The 23,245-nt window shown below is 45.5% G+C and overlaps 1 protein-coding gene across 4 annotated transcripts in view; it reads left to right on the top strand.

The window, feature by feature from the left end:
• Positions 1–2,805: 2,805 nt before the first annotated feature.
• The window catches only part of MYO1B (myosin IB), a 187,584-nt gene continuing 167,144 nt past the window's right edge, over positions 2,806–23,245 (top strand). For 3 of the 4 annotated variants that reach the window (XM_053906819.1, XM_053906817.1, XM_053906815.1), the window contains exon 1: positions 22,047–22,165. The gene's annotated coding sequence lies outside the window, so the exon portion shown is untranslated. Of the gene's footprint in view, positions 3,172–22,046; positions 22,166–23,245 lie in introns of those variants that run through there. The other variant, XM_019462617.2, reaches the window with a different exon arrangement.

Below are 23,245 nucleotides of genomic sequence, written 5' to 3'. Positions count from 1 at the left end.
TCCTGCGCATTTCATGGTAATTCCCTTCCTGGGACACACAAATGTGCTTTGTACATACATTTTCCCCACAAGGATGGCAGGATTTCCCTTGTTTTAATTTAAATCACTGCATGTTTTCATTGAGGTGAAGTGCATCTCTTATAGTCACTTTACTCCTATAATTTGACAATTTATGTCTCTCACCCTAAAATCATAGTGAGTTCTTCTGCTTCTTCATACATTCTACTTCCTTTAAATAGACTGATGGGAAAGTAAAAAAAAAATGCTTTTGTAGTTGGTGGATTTATTATCCATGCTTGACAGTTATTATACCTGTGGTCTGCTTCTCTTAAATTCGAAAGTTGTTGATTGATTGACTTTTGAGAAGAATGGCCAGGAAGGTGAAAGTATTTAAAAACCTCATGGTATGTCTTCAGGAGTTGGATTTTGAGATTTATGAAAACTATAGGTTAATGGTGTTTTTAAAAGACAGGCAGAACTTTGTTCTAGAAACCCTTTTGGCTTTCTAATAGCTTCTTGGTTCATTTTCTCAATGTTTATTGGGATGAGTTCAACAGTTTCTCATGATTTCTTGTCTCAGGTTGCTGAAAAAAAGGGAGAGAGCCTCAAGTGTCCCCACTGAGGCAGAATTGTCCCAACGTAACCAAATTCCCAACCTTTACCTTGGGGCAGGAGCTCCGAAGTCTTCCTAAGAGCCCCTCTCTCAGTAGTCCTATTCAGCACATACTTGTCCCAAACCTACTTTTGAAGAAAACTTGGCCTTTTTCAAAGAAGAAAAGGTTATAGAGTTCCCCTACTCTTTCAAACCATTTGTTCACGTTTTGTGTTTGCAAACCTGCCACTTGAATTTCTGTTAATGTTTGAAAAGCTGGACTGGATAGAGAGGTCAGGGGCCTCCTCATTGCCAAACTGCTCTAAGCCGTCTGTTTGGAACCTGATATCAAATGAGCAAAATGGAAAAGTGAGTCTCAACGTGTCATCAGATGGCAGGCCCATACACCGTTGTGAACGCTGGTGTTCATCAGGCTGGGTTATCAAGGTCCGAGGCGGTAGGATTGTGGCCGAGACTGTGGAATCAGACTGCCTGGGTTCAAATCCCAGCTCCGCCACTATTTTCAGTTTCAGTTGCTAGGTAACGACCACTCCAAAGACAATCTCTTTTTATTGTCCTCTCTCCTGATTCTGAGCACGGACTAGATTTAGTTAGGTTTTCTAAGTCTCTCATGCAGTGTGGTCAATCAGTGAGTGAGGCTGGAGTCATCTCAAAGGCTCAGTAACTCACATACCTGACTGCAGGCTGGGTTCTCAGCTGGCACCATCAGCTGGAGCACCTGCACATGACCTTCCATGTACACCAGGCTTCCTCTTAGCATGGCAGCTGGGTTCCCAGGGTGAGTGTTCCAATAAAGGTCCAGGTGAAAACTGTAGCTCCTTTTATGATCTAAAATCAGATCACATAGCATCACTTCTGCTGTGTTCCTTTCATTAGAATCAAGTCACTAAGTACAGCCCACATTCAAGAGGAAGGCAATTAGACTCTTCAATGGGAAGGGTGCCCAAGAATCTGAGAACGTGTCTTCAAACCATCCTTGCCACTTATTAGTCGGAAGACCTCTCTGGTTTTGGCTTTCCCGGTCAGTAAAAGAACAATGAGAGTAACTTATCTCAGGATTTTGTGAAGATTAAACAAGAACAGAACAGTCCCCGGTATTCAATACGCCTTAACTTAGACCACTGTCATGCAGATCTGAATTGATGCGGATAGGGTCGTCAATGATGATATAGCTCCAAGCAGACAGAGTCTGGGCAATTGCCACCTTTCCAAAATCTACTGGTGACATTTGACAAATCCCAGTGCCTGTGTTCTTATGGCTCTGGGAACAGAGTTACTATATATGGTCTGAATTCTTTGGTTCACCTCATTTTAGTGACAGTTGCCAGATATAGGTCAGTCCATTTAAACCTGGCCCCATTTATGGCAATTTATTTCGTTATAGGATAAAGTAGTTAGAATCATGAGTAATAATTACTGTGCCTATATTGCTTTTCACACCTTAGCCAAGTAATCCTCACCTCACCCAGTGAGTAAGGTTGGAGGAGCACCCTTCCTTCCTCCGGGATGAGGAAACCAGGACCTCGGTTAAGTGGCTTGTTCTACATTCCACAAAGAGGCAAGAGGCAGGCTAGAGTGAGAAGCTGGAGGTCCTGACTCTCTGGCCCCTCCAACATGCCTAAATAATATGTAGACTAATACCCCATCTCTGATCATTACCCAATGGCAGTTAATATGCTATTTTCAGATATACGGGTATTTGAAATTCCTTTTAAACTATCTTTCATTTTTTTGTAGCAGAGAACTGGCCAGTGTCTACTTAGCATAATGTGAGATATTACAAATCCTGTAAGTAAAAGCATACTTGGCTACTCAATACACCTTTTTTTCCGTTTCGGTCAAATTAATCCTTTCTGATATTCTTGGGTATCCGAACTTTTTTATCTGGGGCAGAAGGAACTGTTGAGAACACTCCCAGTGTTTGCTGGTATGTGCCCCCAGGCTGGCTCCTAGTCGTCATCCCTCCTGCCCCAGTTATTACATTTCTAGTTTGATGTTAGTGAATTCAGGAGTAAAAAAAGGTACAAGGGCCGTGCTCTCCGTGGGCGCTGGGCGGTGACGCCTCCCTTTCCCTCTCCTCTCCTCCCCTCCCCTCCCGGCCCTATCTAGGCTTGCCCTCGGGTGCGGAGGCTGCCGCTCGCGCTCACCGGGGGGCGCTGTGCAGCCGGCACCGGGCGGCCGGAGGTGAGTCGGCTCGGAGGCGGCGGCTCCCGGTCCTGCAGGCGCGCGGAGGGGCGAATCCCAGGCGGCGAGGTCGCCGCCCCCGCCCCTCGGCCAGCCCCTCCGTCTGCCGGGGAGAGGGGAGTGGCCGCACGCCTCCCGCCGCAGCCCTGCTCTCCGCAGCCGCCGAGCTCTCTGCAGTCGGGCGCGCACCGGAGCCCAGCCTCGGCGCGTGGAGGCGGTGCGGGAGCGCGGGGCGCGCCAAGGGTCGGCAGCCGCGGGACAGCGTCCGCCCAGCAGCCTCCGCCGAGCAGCCGCCGCGGGAGCCCCGCAGCCTCGCAGTGGGCCCGCGCCCCGGAGCGCGAAGAGGACCAGGAGGCGGAGTGGCGCCCGGCGAGGTAGCGCGAGCGCTTTCCCCCCTCTCCCTTGCCCTACCCGCTCGCTCCAGCCGCGGCCCGCCAGGGGCGGTAGAGGGGGCGCCCCGCGCCTTTGTGCCCGAGGTCCCGGTGGCCCCGCCGCAGCCCGCGGGGCACGGGTCAGAGGGGGCTGCGGCGCTCTCGTCCCGGCGTGGCCGCGCTGCGGCGAGAACTCGCGCGTGCTGGAGGTCGCGCCCGGTGGTCGTGACTCCGCAGTCGTTTCGGGGGCGGGTGGGAGAGCAGGCTTGTGAACTAAGTTGCTCTTACTTTGCCCTATTCTCCTAGCACTGTGGGCAAAGTGGAATCCAGATCTTCCCCGTTCTCACCCACACCCCTCCATTTCCCTGGCCCACAGCTGTTTCCTGGCGCCCTGGTTCTTTGGAAGTGGCCTCCTCCGGGAAGGAAAACGGAGGGAGAACAATGGGGCGTCCCGGGGAGTGGGGTTCAGGTGCGGCGTGCCCCGGCGGCGGCGGCAGGGGAGAAGGGGGTCTAGGACCCGATGGGGCGTCCCGCGCGTGCAGCTGCGCCTCGCTCCTTTGTTCCGCCGCAGCGGAGGGGGCTGCCCTGGGTCTCGTTTCCTGCCCGGGATGGGATTGATTCACGGTCGTTGAGAGGGAAGGGGAGGGAGCGGGGCCGGAATGAAAACCAGATTAGGTACGGGAGCCCTGGAGGGTGCTAGCGGGGGCCGGGAGGAGGGTTGGGGAGGCGTTGATGAGAGTGCCCTGGAGAATGGATTGCAAACACACAACATTTTGTCTAGGGGCCGTGTGGGTTTCTGAAGCTTCTTTGTAATGCTTTGTTCAGGCTGTGGCCCGAGCGTTTATTGCCTCAACAAGTTGTGCACTTCCTTGAGTTCTAGGCGCTCCCGGTGTTAGTTTGCTGAAATCAAATCTTAGTTACGGTGGAGGAAGACTCTTTTTGTTATGGATCAGGGTGTTTGTATGTGTGTGCCTCTGGATCTGTGTGTGTGTAGCCAGTGGATATTGGCTTGAATGGGTATGAGGCAAACTTTATAGAATTGATTTTGACATAAAATAATTTTCTCTATTGTAATATAGTATATAACAATTTTCCAGGAATGTTTGAGGGGAAACCACTATAAAATTAGACATTGCTAAATAAATGAATCAGATTATGTAACACTTGAGTTGAAAAACCCTTTTGCAGGCTTTCCCAGAAAACACACCCCGCACACCAGTGTTTGGATTTTGAGTTGAAAAGCCACTGCTTCTGTGCTTTCACTCTCCCCATGTGGGCCACCTGGAATAAGAAAAAGAACTCTTACCATTATGGTGAATGGGAATTTTTTTTTTTTTAAAGGGGAGGTAGAATTAAATGTAATATGTTGGCTATTTGTTGAGTGACCCTTTTCTAGATTGGAATCAAGAAACCCAGGAGGAAACAAGGTTGACCTGCTGAGGGAGCCAGGGGGCATTGAATGATGAGTGTTGTTTGAATGGGGTATTCCAAGCAAACCTGTTTTGGGAGGAGGCTGACATTTCCAGGCGTTCATGGGTTTGTGTCTATGGGACAGTAGTGGAAGGATCCCAAAGTGGGACTGAAGGTTAGAGTTACCGTGGTGATAATTTAGGAGACATTCAGGTGTAGTAGTCTGGCTGCAGGCAGGGCCAGGAATGTAGTCTGGCTGCAGGCAGGGGCGGCAGATGACCCAGTGCTGTGTCTTTGACAGCTCTGAGGACCCACTGTGAAACCACCCCATTGGGCATTCATGTTAGGACAACCAAGTTTGAAAGCCTCTTAACCTTAGCATGGGAATTAGGAGCTTACTCCAGGGGGAAAATATGTTTCCTGCCCACTAAGTGGTAATGGAAAAGAGCTGTGCAAGCTGCTGCTGAGGGTTTGTCTTTTTCGTGGGGGGATGTGGTCACATTTTCAGGCCAGGCTGAGAAGCAGTGGGACTTGTCCTCAGAAGCCATTATGATGTGAAGCTGAAGTGGGATGTAGTCCAACCATCAAGCTGTTTGTTGTTATAACTAACACATTGCCTGGCAAAACATTGTGCCACAGGCAGCAAACAGAGGGAACAGAGGGAGACTCCTTCCTTATTGTTGTGTTGCCATTTTGGACTCTTCATGTGTGCTGTGAATAACTCTGTAAAATGTAGCGCAGTTGGATTCCTCCCAAGTACTCCTTGGGATATACATTAACAACAAGCAAAGCATGAGACTGTGTTAACTGTTGCTGGGACACGGGGTGCGGGTAGGGGGTTTCTCTTCCATAGCTTGTCTCTGGCCAAGGGCTCTCCCCGTGGAGCTCCTGTTGTGCGTTGAGGCTGACTACTGGCTGCACCCCCTTCATGGGATGGGATGAATCATCACTTTGTCAAGCCTGGCGTTAAAGACTGACTCTCCGTGGTTGCCGCACAGTTATGCAAAGCAAGGAGGAGCTGTGGATGTCAGTGGGGAAGGAGTGGGGGTGGGAGTGGTTTGGCTAACAAGGGATCTTCAGAGTGTAAGATCCATGTTTTTCACATTTGTCCTTCTTTTTGGTGAGACTCTCCTCTCCTCCCCTTCCCTTCTACTGTTTTCAGTAGCTGGATATTTGGATTTTAATTAAATAGCCTAAGAGTAATTGTCACTATCCTTTAGTAAGTGTTTACCATGTGTGACGGGTTTTGCATACGTAACTACGAATCCTTAGAGCTTGATGAAGTGGGTGTTATATCCATTTTACAGTTGAAATGAGGCCTAGGGAATTGAGTAGCTTGGCCTCTTACACCCTACTTGTGTAGGTAACTAGTAAGTGGTGGACGGGGAATTTGAACCCTGATCTCTGATTCCAAGGTCCCTAGTCTTTTGTGTAGACACTGTATGGTATGATATCTGTTAATAATAGGAATAACAACAGTTTGATCATTTGATTCGCCTTTTGCAAAGTTCGTATCACTTTCCCGTATATTATCGTAACTGATCCTTTGAGGAACCTCTGTGAGATAGGTTTGGAAGGCACAGTTAGTGACATCACAACCCTTAAAACTGTGTTGTTAAAAAGCTTTATGCTGTGTGATGGCCTGTGTGACTAAGCTTTAAGTGAAGGAAACTTTATTTTTAAAAAGTTAGGCTGCCAACACTTAAAAAAACTATTCTTTTTTGGAGACCTTTAAAAGTGGTGGAATAGAATAGATCTTACATAGTGTTTAAGCATTTTATATTTATTGAAATCCATTTTAGCTCCTTTTATCTTACAGCCTTTTCATAGAACAGCACACTTTGGAGACCCAGTGCCAGAGTGTCTTTTTAGAAGAGAAATAAGGAGGGAAGGAATGTGATTATGAAGAGGAAGTGGGGCATCAGAATTGGAAACATACGCAGCAGCAGGCCGTACATTTTCCCAGCACATGCTTTGGGTCCTGGCAGGCGCCTTTTACAGAAGACATCCTTCCTTAGGGAAGTGTCGAGGGCCCTTTTTTTACAATACCTCTGAGATCATCACATCTCTGTGCTCATGGGAACACATATTTCACGGGACTTCTGTGCTCATCCTTCCCCACAGGGGAAGCAAACGAGCTTAGTTGCCCGTGTGAGAAGGGAATGGGAGCTGTCTCCAGTCCTTGGGGTGGAATGGAGAGCGGTCGTGGGCAGGAGGCACCTGTCCTTGACCTGGCAGTGACCACCCAGTGTAGGAGCGGAATGGATTTTAACACTTGGCATCATCGTTTGTTTATGGCTTTCTCAGAATGCTCCTGGGCGAATGGGAAAGTCAATATTGGTTTTGTTTCTAAGACAAGACTGTGAAGACTGTAAGTTCTACTTACGTGTGTAATTGTTTCAAGCTAGGACCTCATTTGGGGTCTTCAGGGAGTATGGTGCAGGTGTGGTAACTTTTGTCTTCTCCTCTTCGCCAGCTATTTGGAGGGAGCCAGACACGAGGTCTGCTGAGCTCTATTGGGGAGCACCTTCCAACTTAGCAGCTGAGCAGGGTGAGGGATGCGTAGCAGCGTCTCGCCCCTGTCACCTTTCCTGGGTTTCTCTTCAGTTGTCAGTGCCTTCTTCATCCATTCGTATTTTATTAAGCATACGGGTGATGGGAGGCCATGCATTAAAAAGCAATAAAGGAAATCCATTGTGCCTCAAAGGATGCACAGCAGGGCGGGTCACTGTGCCCAGAGTGGATGTTGGTGACACGAAGAAAGTGACTGTGACAGCTGTGGTGACCAGGGCCATGCCAACACTTGCTGCCAAGACAAAAGCTGAAAACAAAAGCAAGAGAGTGAGGGGGACCCCGAGCACAGTGCCCGCTCCTTCTTTGTCGGAGGTTTCATTTCCTCCAGCCTTTGATGGTGCGCAAGGGCCCGGGGTCTCAACACCTGCCTCTGAAGGTTGGATTGGCTGCGATGTTAGGAAGCAGCATCCTGGAGGAGAGCGCGGGGGATCCTTTTGTGGATCCTGAGGATGTCTAAAGTGCCCTTCCATGGAGGAAGGTGCCGACCTGCGTGGTTGGCCCTGGCGTATGGTAGGACCTTGGTGCCTCCTGCTTTCTTTCCTTCACACCTGCCAGTGTCCTGTCCTCCTCCTGTGTTCAGCCTGGCTGGCGATTCAGTCCCATTGAGGCTGTTCACAGACTTCGGCTGTATTTACCTTATGGACAAGAAATGCCAGGTCCCCAAAGAATGAAGCATTCATATTTTATATGACGGTCATTGCTCTTGTCAGTGAAGTGTTGGGTGCTTTCTTTGTGTCAGGCCTCATGCTGGGTGCTCTCTACAGCTGGTTTTGTTGAATCCTCCTTGCTCTCCTCCAGTAGGAGATATTTGTGGATGAGGGAACTGAGTAAGCCCAGGAACTGTGCTTTCCAGAACAACATGCTGCCTCCTGGTGCAGTGTTCTTTGAAGCTTTGGGCCACTTTTTTTTTTCTTTTAAGTTTATTTATTTACTTTGAGAGAGTGTGAGAGAGTGGGGGAGGGGAGAGAGAGAGAGATAGAGAGAGAGAGAGAGAGAGAGAGAGAGAGAGAGAGAGAATCTCAAGCAGGCTCTACACCACCAGTGTGGAGCCGGATGCGGCCCTCAAACTCACCAACCAAGAGACTGTGACCTGAGCTGAAATGTCGTCTGACGCTTAACCTCCTGAGCCACCCAGGCGTCCTGCGTTGGGCCACTTGTAAGGAGTATATTTTAAGGAGTTGGAGGGAGGGCCTGCCCTTGACAGTCCCTCCCCACTGCCTTCCTTGCTTCCTTTGTCAGCTGGAGTCAGGGTTCCCGTGGGTGTCCTTGGCCAGTCCAGAGCTGGGCCGTTTGGTTGAAATGCTTCTCAGTTTCTCCTTCTTTTCTGGGCCTCATGCTTGGCTCTCCCATCGTGCCTCAGTCTCCCCCAGATGAGGGCGACGTGGGGAACAGGATTTAGCCTGCTGGTGAAGACCCGTTCCTTGCCTGTGCTCTTTCTTACTCTCTCCTGGCACTTCTTTATCTGCAGGAATGAGACGGCCATCTGGGGCTTTGCAGGGGCCTTGTCTGGTCTCTGGTCTCTAGTCTGTCCGAAGGCAGACGGTGTGCTGCTGGTCATCCAGTTGGAGGTCAGGGCCCGACGTGGGTGAGTGGTATGGTGTGAGCACCGCTGTGGAGCTGGGGCTGAGGGACCAAGACGTCGGACAAGGCGGGGAAAAAGAGGGTTGGTGTAGAATTTATATTCTTCCAAGATAGGCAGTTTTAGAAGTTGAAGTCTGGAGAAAAGTGAAAATTGACATTCTTTCTTTTCTTATCAGATAAACAACACTGAGCTTCTAAAAATACCAGGTGCCTGGCTTTCCCTGATAGTTTGAGAGGCCAAGAGGAAACCAGGTCTGTGCCTTCCAGGGACTTTCCCACTGATCCTGGGTGGATCCAGGAAGCTTGGAAGTGCCCAGGTGTCTTCATTTTGCTGTGTTAAAAATGAAAATACAATTCAAAATTGTACCTTATGTATTTTTAAACTTGTTAAAGAGAAAAGAGAGGAATTCGACATCCTTAAAGAGGTTTTCAAAAATTGCATGGAAAAGACGATGGAACAGGTTGTTAACTACTGAGTTTTGTGAACGGGGTGTTCATGTCATTTCCCTGCTGATTTTCACGGGTTGCACAAAAGTAGTTTTTGTACACTTCAGTCAAAACAAACAGCAACAACAACTCTTGGTTTTTTCAAAAACTTTTCAGCCTTGATGGAAAAATCCCTGCTAGCCTGCTTGCATTTTCCATCGCGCCTTCCTTCTTTCTTCTCCCTGAATGCTGCTTCCTTTTAAGTTCTTTGTTATTAGACCCTACAGGGCTACTTGCGGTTCTTAGCTGATCTTTTTTTGCCCCTTGAAAGTACTTCAGAAGGATCATCATGATTTTATTCATTTTAGAATCCCAGGCTAAATGCTTTTAGGAAAAGCTTAATTTTTAAAAAATTTTTTAAAGTCTATTTATTTTTGAGAGAGAGAGTGAGTGTGTGGCACCCAAGCAGAGGAGGGGCAGAGAGAGAGGGAGACAGAGAATCCAAAGGAGGCTCCATCCAGACTCTGAGCTGTCAGCACAGATCCCGATGTGAGGCTCGAACCCATGAACCGTGAGATCATGAACTGAGCCGAAGTTGCACACTTAACCAACTGAGACACCCAGGCACCCCAGGAAAAGCTTAATTTTTATGAACCCTGGGCTTAGGTCAGTGTGCATGGCTAGTGTTTTGTAGGCACTCTGCTTAACAGTTGTAATAGGCTGACCACAGTTTTGATCTACCCCTGATGTGGTGAGCCATCTAGGAAGAAGTTCTCATTTGCCTGAAATCTTCAGGGTGTTGAGAGGTATTCATAAAAACATATGAATTGTCACATTGGGTGAGATTCAGGCTTCTGCTTTGTGCAGCAGCAGAATATAAGTTAACAGTATTCTGTGACATCGGGGCAGGGGGCTGGAGTTAGATTTCATAGCTTCGTAGGTTTCATGGATAACTTTAAATATCTCTAATTGCATGATCTCTTAAAAACTTCTCATTCATATATTTAAATTCATATATTAAGATTCTTGAATTGTTTATTTTTGTTCTATCTTCTATACATTTCACATCTTCAAAGGAACTTGATAGGAACTTGGTATTTTGACTCTCAAGTGCCCAATTTTTGGAATAGTAGAGTATTAAAGTTGAAAGAGCCTAAAGGTCACTGCTGTAACCCCTTCATTGTATCTGAGACCTGCTTAGGTTCATGAAGTTGACCTGGGACAGATCTGGGAACTTGACCGTAGTCTTCTTTTCTTTTCTCACTGCCCCCCCGCCCCAAGAGTGAGCATGTGGGAGAGGGGCAGAGAGAGAGAGGGAGAATCGCAAGCAGGCTCTGCATTGTCAGTGCAGAGCCCTAGGTAGGGCTCGAACTCATGAACCGTGAGGTCATGGCGTGAGCCGAAGTCAGATGCTTAATGACTGAGCCACCCAGGTGCTCCTTGACTGTAGTCTTTTAACTTCTTGCTCAGTTTTCCTTCTAGGGGAATATTTCACTGTCTCCCCAAGTCCATCTAAATTCAAGCTTAGTACCCAGTACCTAATAGTTGATCCTCTTTTGACTTGGCTGTTTGTGCTGATAGGATTCCCATCATCATCTGGACTTGGGATTCCAGAAGCATTCCCTCCTTCTCCACTTTCTGTGACCCATCCATTCAGTTGTTTTATTTGGTTGATTATTGCCTTTAATTTCCAAGTCCTTAAGCCTCTGCTCTGGCTCAGGCCTCTAAAATGCTGGGTTAGTAGAATGTAGCAATTACGAAAGTGGGTTGTTCCATAAAAAGTTAGGTTGAAAAAAAAAAAATCCCATAAAGTGAGTAGATGTGTACTTCAAAAAGGGTTCCTTGGAGAAGTAGGTGTTGGTTCAATAACATTTTAAATAGGTTTCTTTGCAGAAAGACTTGTTATGGCCTTTCATTTGTGGTTGCGGACTATGACTATCCAAGAGAGAGATACAGTATGCACATGTCCCCATTGTGTGACCACTGAACCCCTTCTGGCAGGGGTCATTATTTGACAACACTGCTATAGTTACTTCATAGTACCATTTCTAGAGCCATTACCAGCTGACTTTGTAGGAGAATGTGTATTCGTTTGATGTGAGCCACCCACACTTGGTTCACTCTCAGATGTGTCTTAAGCTTTTTGACCTCATTATTCTCCTGGAGCTTTCCTTCACCCTGGAAGGCCCTCTCCACCCTGTTACACGTCTTTCACAACCGGGTTTGTTCTCATCTCAACCAGTTTCCCCCAGACTCTTGCTCTTCTGAACTTAGAGCATTTACTGTTTCACCACTTAAAACAAAGAGAAAATATTTAAAACAGTCAAAATATTAGAAGGAATGTTGCACACCCCTAATAGTTAAATTACTGGAATTCACAAAAATGACACTTTCCCTATTTGTGTCTGTTGATGTGTCACACACACATTACACTCTTGCCTCTTTCTCCATACTGGGGAGCTTGTTCCCATTAGCTAGGCATGTGGCTTTTTTTTAAAAAAAATTGTGTTATTGTTATTACATTGCATGTATATAGTATGCAGGGAGAATTGAGATCTTTAGGGCTTCATGGCTTACTATCTGTGACCTGATATACTTCTCTATTTATTTATGTCTTTTATGTCCTCTGATGAAATTTTATCATTTTGTGTCTGAAACGCTTACATCTTCTGTTAGATTTGTGCCAATGTGCCTCATGGTTTTTGTGGTCATTGTGAATGGATTTGTGTCTCATATCTCTGATTGGTGTTGCTGGTGTACAACAGTGACATTGACTTTGTGTTTGTTTGTAGATTGGTCTTGACTGATCAAGTTTCCGCTTAAACTTGGGTTTGTGCTTGGAGCCTGAGGTTGGGTGGCTTACCTAATAGAGCACAAAATACACCCTGCGGTGGAAATGTCACCTTTCCCACTGGTAAGATTACTGCAGTACTTTTCGAAGTAAGGGGAGGTGACTTTTTTAAATTCTTCAGTGTATGCATTTATTCATTCATCAGATGTTTGGGTGCTTACTATGTGCCGGACCCTGGACTGGGCCCTGTACTAGTCTTCAGTGGTGGTAGCACAGGCATGATTTCCGCTCTCATGGCATATGAGGGGAGAGAGATGTTGCAGAAATGAACGCAGATATTTATGATTTATGAATTGTGATTGGTGCTGTGAAGGAAAAGGACAGGGGGCTGTGAGAATAAGAAAGGCTAAGAGAGGTGATGTTAGATTGAGGCTCCAGGGAGGGCCTGAGGACGTGGACATTGGTGCAGTGGTCTTGAGAATGAGTCGGTGCTGGAGGAAGAGAAGCCCGAAGAGCTTTCCAGACCCTCAAAAACAAGCTCAGAAGCCCCAAGATGGGGCTCTGCTGTTAATGGTAGATTGCTGGAAATTTTAGTAATCAGTGACTGAAATCAAGTTACTGCCTCTTAGTAAATCATCATGATAGTGGTATTCAATAGTGTGTAAATTATGATGACATGGGAATATTTATTTTTGGTCAGTAATTTCCTCTTCCGCCCCTTCCTCCTCAAATGAAAATGCTCGAGGGGTGCCTGGGTGGGTCAGTGGGTTGAATGTCCGACTTCGGCTCAGGTCATGATCTCTCAGCTCATGAGTTCGAGCCCCATGTCGGGCTCTGGGATGACAGCTTGGAGCCTGGAGCCTGCTTCGGATTCTGTGTCTCCCTCTCTCTCTGCCCCTCCCCTGCTCATGCTCTGTTTCTTTCTGTCTCAAAAATAAATAAACATTAAAAACGTTTTTTTTTTTAAGAAGAAGAGAAAACGCTCGAGTTAAGAGAGTGCCTCCGTGGTGCGGCTTGAACTGGGCTGCTTGCTGCCCATCCTCCACCCCCAGTTTCCCATCTGAGTGCTGCCATTACCCCGTGTACTGGCACCTGCTGGGCACATCAGAATCCTGCTCAGACTGGGTCCTGCTCTGAGTCTGGACAAGCCCTCTTCCCTTCCCGGGAGGGGTTTGGAGCAGGGCCACCTTTGGCTCTTTCAGTGGCTAAGCCCTTACCACCCCCCCCCCCCCCACCCCCCCATTCTCCAAAGATACACTGAAGGCTTTGGGGTAGGTGGAGGGGTCCTGTGTGAGTTACACTTAAGCCCACCTAGACTAACTGCTCTTTGGTCATTGAAGCTTTGCACCGGGGTAAGTGTGACTGAGTCTGTTCTTTCTTACATGCCTCAGTGGGAGGCAGTGTGGTGCAGTGGTGACAGGCTAGTTCTAGAGAAAGTATTGGTTTGGAGACTTGACTCTTCTGCTTAATAGTCCATGGCGTTGGGCAGGTAGCTTAATTTGTCTATGCCTCTGCTTTCTCATCTGCAAAATGCAGGTCACAATAGAGCCTTCTTTTGGGGCTTGTAGTAAGGATTCAACATGTTAACACGTGTATGTGTCTAAAACAGCGTCAGGCACAGGCATCACTCTGTGTAAAGGTTAGTTACTACTCCTTGGTCTTTCCTGAAAATGGATTCCTGGGGTTCTCCCTCCTCCCTGCCAGACACCCAGACCTGTTTGAATCCGAGCAGTGCACATAATTTATGATTTGATATGGGACTCAAGTTACTCCTAAAAAATAATTAGGAATAAAGATGGCAAAGAAATAAACCAAAATGTTCATGGCGATTGTGTTGGTGTAATTGTGGTGACTTACTTTTACTCCTCTTATTTTACACGTTTCCCATAATCTGGTTATGTTACTTCTGTACAGATGATAATATAATAACATCTTATGGAAAAAGGCCAGGCTGGCACTTAACCCTAGTGGTTCTTTAAAGTGGGGCAGAAGAGGAGGGACGCCTGGGTCCTGCCTGCTCAGATTGCTTTGACACGTGGTGGAGTACCTTCCGGTTTATGTCTCTCCGGGCAGAAGTACAACGGTATTTAAAAGTCTTTAGTAGAGATGGCCCCGAAAGTTAGAAGGTGGGGGATGTGGTTCCTAGTGAAAGGAAACTCTTCATTCTTTGTTTCTTCTTCTGTTTTTCCCTTTGTGTTCCTTCTTGCGCTCCCTGAGCAGGCCTCCAGCCATCTGTCACTCAGTCTCTTTTGGGCTCCCCATACTCCCCTCCCCCTCGAATATGTTCTTTTTCATCCCCCATCTTTCTCCTTTACTTGTTGTCGTGCAGTAAAGGAGATGCATACGTTCTACAATTTAAAGAGTATTTTTTTCTTTATTTTTAATCGTAAAACTAAATGTAACTTTTTGCCTTCAAAAATCTAAATTGAGTTGCCTTTTATTTACTCACACCTGTAATTAATTGATTGATTGACTTAGTTTCTAACTAAATCACTAAACTCTGGGGGCGGGGGGAGGTGGGTCTGTGCCTTCCTGATAGCTCCAGGAATCATGGGAGATTGGGAGCCTGGAAGAAGGGAAGATTGAGGGGATGAGGAAGTTAAATTTCTCCTCTTTCCCTGTTTTTCTTTAGGATGATCTGTATTGTTACCATTTCATTATGTGTTAGAATTTTTAAACGTTTCCAAACTGGAAGAACAGAATTCTGGACAATTACCAAGGTGCATTTTTACAAAGAAAACCTTGCCAAATCTGACACATTTCCTCAAAAGTCTGTTGCTTTTAATTACTTTTTAAAAAGTTCGGCAAGCTTTCCAGCTCTCCTTTCATGCTCTCTTGTATAATCGTGAGTGGAGAAATGGTCTTTCCTGCTAAGTTTGTTTTATCTGCAGGAATTTATGCGTAAGCAGTGGTATTCTATGAGTATCTCAAAATAATACCGATACAGGTTTCAAGGAGGATATGACAGCCGTGGAGAGGAAGAGCTACTTCCTTGAGAAATATTGCTAATTTCAGTGAGATTTCACAGTTGAATGTGAAATCTAGTTGAGGGGATTTGAATGAGGTGATGCCTTCCCATCCCATATTTCACAATTTATAATGTTTTTCATCTCTCACCACAAATGCCCAATTTCAATGTGACATAAATATTTATGAGCATTCTTTCTGTGCTGTGAGGAAGTCTAGTACAATTACAGTAAAATCTAGACTTATAGAATGGGTATCACCAGGAGTTAGTATTTCTTTTTCAGAAGGATTCGTGATTAGGAATCCTTTAAATTAGGAACAATACACATACGACTTTTGAGTAAGGCAGCGGTCGGAGAAGGTATGTATGTACATGTACCCGTGCGGCATGTACCCGTTTTCGCACGGACTCACCTAGGTATGCGCAGGACTTTGTACATGTTTGTGGCTGTTGCCTGTTTCATTTCATTTGCACCAAAACGTGGAGAAGGAGAAATTTGTTGGGTTTGTTGGTATGAAGTGTACCAGGAATAGGGCATGAGCATTGAAGAAATAATGGTAAAACTGTCAGCCCAGTCTTAAATCCTTGCCTTTTGTTGCTTATTTGGAAAACAAACAAAACGGTATGCGTAAAATGTTAAAGGAAACTTGTACCCGGTTACATCCTTGGAAGGGGCCAGTTTTCCGTCTCATGGATTCCAGGATGGAATAGTTGACAACTTGCGGGAGAAATTCCCCTCTTTACCTGGCACACAGGCTGGCGACATTGGCTAGAGAGGTGGCTTCACCTGTGATTTAGCTTCCAGCCCTACGCGTGCTCTCCTGGCCGCAGCTGTGCGTGATGATCTTTTCTTACTGGAACATTTAATTACCGTGGCAGATGTGGGGAGCTCAGTTCCGCAGCCGTACAGCTGTTTGTATGTTCAGTTGGATTTCTTGAGAGAATTAATCACTTTTTCGAGGATCTTATGCTGAGGTCTACAAGTATAATAGGATTTAAGGGGAAAGTTTATTGCATGGGAGTTTGCACTGGATGTTGTAACAGATGCAGCATGGAGGTGGAGTGACAGACAGCTGAGGGGGCTTCTGTAGTAAACTTCCCATTTACCCTGAGGCCAAGCAATTCACAAAGTCCAAGATTGCTAGAACTCTCATATGGACATTCTGTCCTAGAGAGTCATCTTAAGAACCTTACACAAAGTTTGGAAAATGGAGCTAAAAAAGACACCTCTTGAGCCAGCTACTCTAAAATATCAACTGTAGTCACTTCTGAATATTCCTTTCCAAGCTTTTGATGTCTGTGTTTAAGATCTATACTGTTGCCTAGTTTTTCAAATAGATTTTATAATTGTGTATTATTCCATTGAGTACCATAATGTCCCCAAACTTTTTTTTTTAAGTTTATATTTTGAGAGAGAGCTTGCAGGGGAGGGTCAGAGAGCGAGGGAGAGAGAGAATCCCAAGCAGGCTCTGCACTGTCAGCACAGAGCCCGAGGTAGGGCTCAAACTCATGAACCGTGAGATCACGACCTGAGCCAAAGTTGGACGCTTAACTGACTGAGCCACCCAGGCCCCCCACACCAAACATTTCTTACTGTTGGGCATTTGGGTTGCTTCCACATTTTGCCGTGGTAAATAATACTGTGATAAACACTTTTGGACCTCTACCCTTTTCCATAGTTTGGATGCTTTTCTGACAGTAGACGCTGAGAACAAGCTGATTGGATCAAACACTGTTGTGACCATTTCGATAGCTGGAGTGTGGGATGGCTCCCCGGATTCTGGCCTGTGAGACGTCGGGAATGGCTGGCACACACAGGCCCGAAGGGGGATGGGTTTGTTTGGGCTGCAGGGCCTCAGGGCGGTGTGTGAGGCTGAGCAGACCACTGAAGTCCAGGGCCTGGCGCTCAGGGACAAGCCAGGGCCTGAGGTCCAGATGGAGGCATCACGGGTATCTGGTTGAAGATGTTAAGATTGCTGGAGGGTGGAATGAGAAGAGAAGAAGGCGGATGATAGAACTCTGGTGAACCTTATTTTGTGACAGGCAGAGGAAGGAGAGGCCATTAAGGAGAATAAGGAGTGAGGGGGGTGGGAAGTGGGCCGCCAGGGAGAAATGGCCAGTGGAAGCCAGGGCAGGAGTGAGTTTTGAGGAGAGAGTGAGGTGGGCAACAAACAGGTGGTGACATTTTTTCTGAGGCTGTTTCGGCGGCGTGTGCCAGGTAACGGGTAGCAAGTGTCAAAGGCAGGCCTCGTCAGAAACCTGAGGGGTGGAAGGAGAGACTGGAAGTAGGCAGTTGCCAGAAGGGATTGTAGGACGGTTTATTAGTCCGCTGGGGCTGCTGTAATAAAATACCACAGACTGGGTGGTATAAACAACAGAAATGTATTCTCTCACAGTTCTGGAGGCTGGAAGTCCAAGAACAGGGGGTCGGCGGGTCTGGTTTCTTCTGAGGCCTCTCCTGGGCTTGCCCCCTTCTCTGTGTCCTCATGTGGTTGCCCCTCCATCCGTGTCTTCTGTGTCTGAGTCTTCTCTTCTTATAAGGACACCTGTCATATTGGGTAAGGGCCCACACTAATGGCCTCATTAAAAAAATTTTTTTTTAATGTTTATTTCTGAGAGAGAGAGAGAGAGAGAGAGAGAGACTGTGTGTGTGTGTGTGTGTGTGTGTGTGTGTGTGTGAGCGGGGGAGGGGCAGAGAGAGCGAGGGAGACTCAGAATCTGAAGCGGGCTCCAGGCCCCAAGCTGTCAGCACAGATACCGACACGGGGCTTGAACTCGTGAACTGCGAGATTGTGACCTGAGCCGAAGTTGGACGCCCAACCAACTGAGCCACCCAGGTGCCCCCAGTGGCCTCATTTTAACTTAATCTCTTCTTCAGAGACCCTGTTTCTAAATCTAGTCACATTCTGAGGTCCTGGGGGTTAGGGCTTCAACAGACGAATTTGGGAGACAGACACAATTCGGCCCCTAACACATGGATTCAGGCCTGGTGATCCACATGTCTCCCTCCGTGCTCCCCATCTTCCACACGGTTGATCATCTCCTTCTTGTCACACTCATCTCTTGGCTTTGGTGACCTGTGCTCCTCTGGTCTCACCCCTTAGCTCCTTCTGACCCTTTGCTGTCCAGGTCCCGCAGGGTTTGGGCCTTGGCCCTCTTCTCTTCCTGAAATGAAGTTCATCTGTCTGCAACTCCTTCTCAACTGCAGCTTTTCATCCTGTAGCAAAGTATTCATTCTTCCAGGTATCAGATTAACCCTTCTATTATTTTGATGATGTTTTATTTGATGAGAGACTAAATCATTTTGTGATCCTGTCCTTATGGTTGCTTATCTCACAGTTAAAAAAAAAAAATAGCTGGGGACGCCTGGGTGGTTCAGTCGGTCAAGTCAGACTCTTGATTTCGGCTCAGGTCATGATCTCCCAGTGATGAGGTTGAGCCCCGTGTTGGCCTCTGCACTAGGTGAGGAACCTGCTTAGGATTCTCTCTGTCCCTCTCTCTCTCTGCCCCTCTCTCCTTCTGAGGCAGAATTATTTTGGCAGCTATGGTATGACTGCCTTTTTTCTCCAGGTGTAGTATTTTTTTTTTTTTAATTAAAGCTGTAGAGGTTAAGATTATCATAGCTGATGCTGAGGAGGGAGCCTTCACATGCATATTGGTTAAGGGGCCGAGGTTGATTTGTGAGTAGGGTATTTAAACTATGTTTGGTTGTTTTGGGGTTTCTGGTATATGTGTGTTTACACAGTGTTTCTCTCAATAGCCTATTGAGATATATCAATAGGATTTCTACACAAAAGTTCATATTTTTATTGAAGAAGCTGAGTATCAGATTTCTAAAAGTATGTGAATTATGGAGAGATTTACTATTTGGCTACCTAAAATAGAAACACCCAGATTTTGCTGGGCAACCTTGAGAGGAACATTTATCTCTGTGGACAGTTTTAAAGAAGTATATAATTTTAAAGTATGAAACTCAAATTTAGTTTTTAATAGTAACTTACGTGTTTATTCTGTCTTTAAGAGCAAGGTTATGGAATGACATGTGACCTTGTACTCTTGACTCTATGTCTGGTTGTGGGTTTCAAGTGTTATTTTTGTGCTTTCTTACATGACTTAAGCACTTCTGACTACATTTGGGACAGAAAAAAATATGGCAGTTGGATATAGTTTTGAAACACCAGCCAAACTTTTAACCTGGTAATATGATAGTACCACTCATTCTTTTAATTTTCTAGGCTCACAGCTCTAGAAAACAGTATAAGGTCTTAGTGACCTCCTGACTTGCTGGATCAGTTGGTGTTCTTTTTCTCTGTAAAATATATCAACTGGTGGCCCATAACACGCTAAATGCTCAGAGTTAGAGGGCTGCCCTGTAGTATGTTCTTGAGTTTCTGTTCCTTGCAGTGGGGGTGTGTGCACATCCAGACTCAGCTGTGTTTTCTTTCCCCCAAACCTTATGCCAGTTGTACTTACTACTCTATAATATAATGGTTTGAAATTGATGTGCAAAAAGAATTGCTGTTTTTGTGAACGTTTATTTGAATTCATTTCAATGTTTTGGAGGCCACCCGATAAAAGTACGTTTCTGAAAAATGATTGCAGCTGATTTGAGAGTGGCTGCACTCTCAAAGGATTTGGGGAGACCTGAAAGAACAGTATTCCCGCTGGTATTGTCAGCCATTCAGGATAGGTGGGTTGAGTTGTGATCATGTAAACCCCGAGAATTTCGAGGTGCCTAGGTGGCTCTGTTGGTTAAGTGTCTGATTCTTGATCTCTGCTCAGGTCGTGATCTCACGGTTGGTGAGATCGAGCCCCTCGTTAGGATTCTCTCTTTCTGCCCTTTCTTGCTTGTGCTCTCCTTCTCTCTCTCTCAGGATAAATAAATAAACTTAAAAAAAAATAGGTAAAAAATAAAACCCGAAATCTTAGCGGCTCGGAGGAGTAATCCACACTCACAGGGTGCATCCACTGTAGGTGAGGTTGTGGCTGTGCTCCGTGTCACCCTCACTCGTCCTCTGTCCCCCAGGACAGAGTCTGACGGAGCAGCGCCCTCTGGAGCGTTGCTGATCCCTGGGCTGGAGGGAAAGACAGCTGTGAGGTAGGCTTACATTCAGCGAGGTGGGGGTGTAAAATCTTCCCACAGGGAGGAGTGTCGAGCATTTGTCAAGAATAATGTGGTCTGCTCCCTGTTGTTTCTCTCGTGTCTTTACAGCCTCACCATTTCTTTACAGAGATTAGACCTGGAAGGTGGTGCCATGAGATGGCTTATCAAAGAAAGTACTGCTGTGTTACTATAGTCAGTGGACACAGACTCAAAGAAAAGGCCTCCGCTTTACAGCAGAAAGATGGGCAGATAAATGTATGATTATAGGGTTTGATTTAAAATAATATGTTTTGGTTTATCTTTTTTTTTTTTAATGTTTATTTATTTTTGAGACAGAGAGAGACAGAGCCTGAACGGGGGAGGAGCAGAGAGAGAGAGGGAGACACAGTATCCGAAGCAGGCTCCAGGCTCTGAGCTGTCAGCACAGAGCCCGACGCGGGGCTCTAACTCACGGACCGTGAGATCGTGACCTGAGCCGAAGTCGGACGCTTAACCGACTCAGCCACCCGGGCGCCCCAGGTTTATCTTTTTAAATGACTTCCAACTTTGACTGAATTTTTAAAATTTAAGCCCAGCAGCCAAACTGTCAATCCTTATGCATTTGGATGAGAGAGCCTACTTTAGTCTCAAACCCTCCTGTCCCCCTTGCCCCCTCCATCAGAATTCCACCTTTTGTGATAGATTCATCTGTTATTTCTCTTGCACTTATTCTCTTATTTCATTTCCATTAGTTCTACCCTAGTTTTTATTCCTGAACTGCTAGATTTGTGCCCCTCGCTGGTTTCCCTGCTGCTAGCTCGTAAAGCGCCTTTACACAGTTAGACAAAGGTACCCTTCAGGAGTGCTTGGGTGGCTCATTTGGTTAAGCATCTGACTCTTGATTTCGGCTCAGCAGGTCATGATGTCATGGTTCGAGAGTTTGAGCCCCGGGTCAGGCTCTGTGCTGACAATGTGGAGCCTGCATGGGATTCTCTCTCCCCCTCTCTCTTCCCTTCCCCACCTCATGCTCTCCCTCTCCCTCTTTCTCTCTAAATAAATAAATAAACATTTAGAAAAAAAGAAAATAAAAAGGTACGCTTCAAAGCAAACACTATCCCACAGGAGCTTGACTTGATGTCAGTGTCCATTTCCCCCCTTGGCCCGGCCCACTTGTATGCAGTGCACAAACTGAACAACTGCACAGAGCAATCTTGCTTCCTGCTTCTAGCTCTCTCCCAACTAATTTCGACTATCCACTGATAAAACCTCCTTTAGATTTTTTGTTGTCTGTCGCTGCTCAAGGCATTTTTGATGGCTCTCTATCATCTATAATGGCTGTCTTTGATTTTATTTTCTATTGTACTATCACCAGTGACCCTCAGTCACACTTATTGCCCTCTGGATGTGCTGACTGCCACATGGACACCGTAGATACTCTTCCCTCTCCTCTCTCACCCCTTCCCACATTTCCAACTATAAGCTCCTTAGCTTGGACTCTCAGTCTTGTCTCAGTGTACCTTTCCTCGCAGTGTCATGGCCCGCCAGGGCCTCGCACCTGCTGTCTTCTGCCATTCCGCCTAGTCACTATCTTCTGAATGTTTTGTACTTCGTGCTTCAAAGTTCTTTTCTGCTTGATCACATACTGCTCATCCTCAGAAAGCCAAGGTCAAGTTTCATGCCTTCAGCCATCCTCCTCTGATTCTCCTACACTGTAATAGCCCCACCTCTAAACATAAACCCTCGTCTCTATATTGCTCCTTTGGAGGCGAATCATCTGCCCTAGGTGAGCGCTTACTTTATTAGTTATATTGCTCTGAAGTATTTTGTTTTCTCAGATTTCCAGTGACTGGGAAGTAGTAGATGCAGGTCTCATTCTTTTCTCCCAGAGTCTGTGTATACCAGCTACACGGGTCAGAGCAGTAGCCTGGAGAGAAGAGAGTCCAGTCTGGTTAATCATATAATATAGTCCTGGATGGAAGCTCAGGCTGCTTCTTCCTGGCCACAGGATATTGACCTACTTTTCCCTTCTTATCTCTGTGCAAAATATTTGTTGTACTCAGTGTGTTCTCCCTGTCACAACGAATGTTTGTCTCTTCCTTTCATACGAACCGAATGCTAAAGTGCTAGTTAAATCAGTGGAAAAAACAATGGAGAACAAGAGTTGGTAAGCAGTTTTAATTCCTAAACGAGGGGATCTTATAATTATGTCATTTAAAAAGAACTCTATAGTTTTCCTTTAATCTATCTGTCTGCCTGCCTATTGAGAGACATGATTTTAAGGGTGGATTGTGAATTTTAAGTTTTTATGCCTTTTGATTTGATGACTTACAATATAATAATGTGTTATTTTGAAAATCTTTTATTTTGATAAATTACTTGTAGAAGGAAATCAACTTTTCTTAATCAGGCATATACAGCGCAGTTCACTATTGAATATTTTATTTCTTACTAAAATTTCTTTTGCAAAAATTTATTGAAAAATTATTTTGTACATGGCCAAGCAGATTAACTTTAAAAACTGTATTTTGTGTAGCTTTACAGGTTAAGTGTGCCCTTCTGTTCAAGGGGAAAAAAAGTATGTGTATGGCAGCAAGGGGGGAGATTTGCATGTTTGTGTCTGTATATAAATATTTGAAATAATTGCTATATTGTACAGAACTTTTGGAAATTAGAACTATTCAAACTTTGTTAAAATTTATAAATTTAAATTTAGTAAACAAATTTTAGTAAAAAACATTTTAATTTGTGACTTAAAAAGAGTTACGAGTTATGGCATGCCTTATAGGTTGATTTGTTGTATGTTTGTTTTTCATAAATACTTTAGAATGTACTTGAGGCAATCTAACATATTATGTTATGATACATTTGATTTTAAATTTAGTAATGCTTCCAACATGAGAAAAATTAGAAAAACACTGGCCCAGAAAATACTTCCAAATTCTGATTGTTGATTTCAATCTAAACTTAGGTGAAGTAACCCACTGCAATTTAGCTATTTTCTTTAAAAATTCTTTTTTAATGACAAAGTAGTTTTGGCTTCTGAATTTACATCATCAGTGTCTTTTTTGGAAGCATCTTAGCTATTTTTGTTTGATCAATTCTCAACTAATAAACACTCATGAAATCCTAATGTAAATGTATAAACATCTCTTCCTTTGATGACATAGTTTATTTATTAGACTTTGTTTTAGCGGGTAACTGCTTGAGGAAGTTTCTGAGTTTTTATTCTAAAAACTTTTTTCTG

The sequence above is a fragment of the Panthera pardus genome, unplaced genomic scaffold, assembly GCF_024362965.1.
Source record: "Panthera pardus isolate Hobbes unplaced genomic scaffold, ASM2436296v1 HiC_scaffold_10, whole genome shotgun sequence".
NCBI classification, from domain to species: Eukaryota; Metazoa; Chordata; class Mammalia; order Carnivora; family Felidae; genus Panthera; species Panthera pardus.
Note: the sequence above shows the minus strand (reverse complement) of the source record. Positions and strands in the feature narration are given on the sequence as shown.